At 36.5% G+C, this 4,899-nt stretch overlaps 1 long non-coding RNA gene across 1 annotated transcript; it reads right to left on the bottom strand.

Annotated features, from left to right (window-relative positions):
* LOC109722543 lies at nucleotides 358–4,095 on the bottom strand. Its single transcript, XR_002219503.1, has 2 exons — nucleotides 3,758–4,095; nucleotides 358–660 (listed from the first exon to the last, which is right to left on the bottom strand). It is a non-coding gene; the product is annotated as an uncharacterized LOC109722543 (long non-coding RNA).

The following is a 4,899-nucleotide window of genomic DNA, read 5'->3' as shown; positions in this document are numbered from 1 at the left end:
TGGTTGATACCCGAGACCCAAGTTCAAATCCTAATTGATTCACATTTCTAGCTAAGTTTATTTCTAAATGAAATAAACGAAACGGATAGCGTGTTATCTCTCAAAAAAAAAAAAAAAAAAAAAAACTGCACTCAGAGGTCAACATTGACAAAACTTACATTCCTCACAGAACTACATGCATATCTTTCATTTGGAGGTTAAGTTCAAATTGCGATGTACCAGGTGATAAACTCCATATTAGTCCCCCAAAAAAATACACTCTGAGCAACAAGAAGAAACAAAACTGCGCAGCAGATAACAGAAGGAAAACTGTAATATACTTTGTAGAGACTTTAATGCAACAAAAAGACTGTTCAGTGAATCTAAATAAGAATTAGCTGAATGAAATTTTGTCATCAAACCAAAAACGAAGGCATAATACTGCGATCGCCTAACAATTTACTAAATCTACCAATTGTCACGATACAAAATTATATGTATATGATCCCGGACCGATGGCTTCATTCCCAGATTTTTTTTTTTCTTTTTCTTTTTTTTTTCCCTGACAAGTCCTCGTCTTCTAATGCGTATCGACTAATGTAATCAAAAGGACTAGAGAGCCTAGTGTATCAGCGCAAGCCTGCCGTATCACTGCTGCTCAGATGACCATCACCTCGGTACCTGGAAATGAAAATGTAGAAGATAAGGAGGGTATGTAATGAAAATGGAACATCGCTGAGATAAAAAGCAGCATAAATTTCCGGTAAGGCGCCAATAAAACGAAACCAAATGAGACGAATCTCATTTATAGCTGCAGAGTGATAAGTGATATTCTTAAGAATTTCATCCAAGTGGAAAGTAATTCAGTTTGATGTTCGGTCCGCACTTCCAAATGGTGTTTTGAATCATTAAGTTATTTTAAGCAAATTCAAGACTAAGAAATTAAATTTATGAAAGATAAGGTGTAAAAGCTAAGAAAACTTTATATAGGCTCAAACAAGTACCGCGAGCATGGTATAGAAGGTATAAAAAATTTAATTATATGCCTTTATATGGATCATTTCATATATGTCGAAGTTCGCACAACAAGAAAAAATGTTAAAACGATTTTAAATCGTATATGGTACAAGAATTAGAAATGGCAGAGGTTAGCTTGACAAACTAATTTTTGGGGGCACGAAGTAACATTGTATTGGAAAAAACAATTTACTTCGCAAAAGATAAACATATTTGATGTACTCGATAGATTTGGACTACTTGTAATTGGCAAAACACCAAAAGAACAAACGTGAAACTTTGGAATAAAAGCAGAAATCATTTTTGATATAGAAAAGAGAATCCCAAGATAAATGAAAGGGGCCGGTGGCCATAGTCATGGTTAACTAACATTTTTATCTGCTGTAGTTTTTCTGGTACTGATTGGGGTGGTGTGACGGATTGATAGAAAGCACAAGTGAATCTGTCCTCAAGTTTGAGTCAGGACAGATGTGCTGGTTCTCAAAGAAACAGCACGCAACAGCATTGCCATCTTCTGAAACAAAATATGTAGCAATCACTGCTGCATCTTGCCAAGCAGTCAAATTTTGGCTGGTCTTATTGGATTTACAACAAGATTAGGAGGAGCCAACACCATTTATTGCGACAATCAATCAACGATTGCCATAACAAAGAATCAAATGCACCACAAATGTACCAAAAACATCAAAATTTGCCACCATTTCATTCGGGAGCAACCGACGAACGACAACATCAAGTGCGTGCACTATTCAACTCAAGAAGAACTAGTCGATATCTTTACTAACCCTTCATCCTGTGAAAAAAAAAAAAAAAATTGTTTATATTTGCAAAGACTTGGTAGTCACTGAGTTTGGTCTTATGGGCATTATGGATTGAAGACCAATTAGTTGAAAATAATTAAATTTATCAGTTTATTATGTTTACCATAGCTTTTGTTTCTTATGAGCTTTGGTCGAACTACTCAGAATGTTCTTTATTAGATGGCTAATGATTGAGAAGTTAATTTGTTAGAGTCGTAGCTAGGATGGTTTCATATTCTTATAGGTTGTTAGAGGCAAGCTTTACTTTTACAGGTGTAACTTCACAGCAATAGACTCAATCAAAGCACTACTTAATTAATCAAATTCCTTCCACTTTAATTCAGTACTTGTTTATTCTGCCACTTCCACATGTCGCCGAGTTTCTCTAGTTCTCTTTATTCTGTTTGATCGTAGCTTAAGCCTCTACCCACTTAACAAGTATGTGGAAAATGTTTTGGGACCTGATACCGCTATAACATCTATGACAAATGCTATTTGTACACCCAACTTTTTGAGTGTAAATCTCACACCCCACCATCCGAGGGTTTAGACAACCCCATTTAGTTTTTTAGCATTAAGAAAATGGTGAGTGATAAGACAACTGTGAAAAAGCTAGCTCTTGGATGGCAGGGTGTAAGATGTGTACAAGCAGCACTGCTCTAACAAGTAACAACTATAGGGATATTTTCCCCACCCAATTCCACACAGGTGTGGCGCATGCGTCATTGTGTCTGGGAGATATCTATTGCCATACCCATTCTTTTCCCCGACCAAACACTAAGTATATACTAAATGCTTCTTTTCTAAGATAATCTATAATAATTGTGAAAGGAAATATAACATTTAGAAGGTCAATTTATCATTCTCCAATTGCTACCAAGATAGACAAGCCAGTTGCTTAACAATTATCTCATAGTCGTTACTAAGTGATTGATTTTGTAACACCCCAGTAGTCGCGAATCGGATGAAAAAGGATTATAATTGAGAATATAAGAGGCCACACATCCTAGTAATAATAACTGAATTTAAGTATTTTGGGCCGGTGGTTTGGACCCAACGAGTTATTATTGCTAGGGGTCGGGTCGGGTCGTGTCGTTATAATTGGTATCAAAGCCGAAAACAAGCCGAAAGAGTGAGAGCTAAGTACTATGCAGAACAAAGTATGCTGGTATGCTGTAGTAATATTAATTGAATTTAAATATTTTGGGTCAGTGGTTTGAACACAATGAGTTATTATTGCTAGTGGGTCAGATCGTTACAAATTTATTAACTAAATAACTCAAAATGGTCTATTAAAAAACAACCAGGAGACATGCACCGGTGACCCAAAACAGATCAAGCACATATAACTAATAGAGTGGAAGATCTAACTAATAGAACAGGCAATGAATGGGAATGTAGCTAATCAAAAAGCAATTAAGTGGAATTTCAGGCCACATTGTCATTCACACCCACTCAAAACCGAAGAGTGGATTATAACATACAAACAAGAAAAAAAAAAAAAAAAAAAAAAAAAAAAAAAAGAGAACCTAAGCCAGGTTATAGGTGCATCCCCAAACTGGAGGCAGAAGCAGGAATGAATTTCATGCTTTAACAACATTGAATCATATCTATTTCATATACATTTCCTAGCTAGCCAATTCTCCCTATACATACATTTGCACACTTAACATTTATATTCAATATAAATTCTCTCTCTCTCTCATCTGCACTCGAGGCTTTTTCGATACAGAGAGTTAAATTAAATAGAACTCGAACTCAGAACCTCCTACTCGAATATCCAGTCACTCGGATATCTAGTCACTATAAGTTTCATATATTCAACAAACAACTAAACAAACAAACAAAGAAAAAACTACAAAAGGAAATGGCAATAACAGCAACAACAAAAAGAAGCAAACAGGAAATCAAAAGAGAGAGAGAGAGAGAGAGAAAGAGAGGGAGGGAGGGAAGTACCAAACCTCTTTCTTCTCTTCTTCCTGGAGAGGGCAAGATGGAAAGGCCATGGGTGGGTCTTAGTGGCTGTTCTGTTGTTGTTGCTGGTGGTGGTGGTGGTGGTAGTGGTGGTGGTCATGGTGGTTTTAGTCTCTGGCAACATTAATGTGTTGGTGGGTAGGAGAAGAAGAAGCAGAAGGAGAAGAAGGGGAAAGGGAGGAGGAGAGGGCAGAAAGATGGGGTTGTCCCGAACAAGGGGAGCAGACAAGAAATAAAGAAAAGGGAAGCAAAGCAAGAAACCCTTCTTCTTTTTGCCGCTGCTGTTGCTGCTGTTGTTGTGTTCAAAATAGAGAGAGAGAGAGAGAGAGAGAGAGAGAGAGGGAGGGGCAAAAGGGGGGAGAGGGTGTCAGGGGTGTGTAGGATGTGGTTTGGTGCTTCTTGGGAGGGAGTGTGCTGTGTGCTGTGCTGCCTGCCTGCGCTGGTGCAATTCCTTTTTTTGTTCTTTTGCTGCTGATTTTTCTCCACCACACTGCTGCTGCTGCTGTTTTTGGCTTCTCGAGAAACCAAGATATGAGAGAGAGAGAGGAGAAGCGCGTATTCCGAGAGATACAGAAAGATTTCAGAGATGCTTTTGTGATTCTTTTGAAAATTTTCGGGTTTTTTTTTTTTTTTTTTTTTTTAAAGGTTGGGAAGACCTGATGTAGGGGTGGAAACGAGCCGAGGTCGAGCAAGTTTACCTCGGCTCAAATTCGCTTAAAATTAATTTCGAGTTCTGAAATTTAAGCCATTTTGGTTTAAAATTAATTCGAAGCGAGCTCGAGCGAGCCTAATTTCAAGTCGAGCGAGCTCGAGCCTAAACAAGCCGCCGAAATTCTAACATTATACGATCAATAGTTTAATTTGTATAGAACATTATTCTATAATTTGATACAAAAATAGTGCTAATACTAAAAGATACATAAAAATAATGAAATATAGTAATATAATATAAAAAAATAATTTATGAGTTGAATATCTAATTTTTCAGCCTCATAATGTCTTTTCTCCGCCTTCAATCTCCATATTATTCATTTTCATTATACAGTCAAAAAAATAATAAATTATATAAATAAATATTGATTAAACTATCCAATCATATATATAAATAAAATTTATAATGAATAATAAT

This window comes from Ananas comosus, linkage group 16, assembly GCF_001540865.1.
Source record: "Ananas comosus cultivar F153 linkage group 16, ASM154086v1, whole genome shotgun sequence".
In the NCBI taxonomy this organism is placed as follows: domain Eukaryota; kingdom Viridiplantae; phylum Streptophyta; class Magnoliopsida; order Poales; family Bromeliaceae; genus Ananas; species Ananas comosus.
Note: the sequence above shows the minus strand (reverse complement) of the source record. Positions and strands in the feature narration are given on the sequence as shown.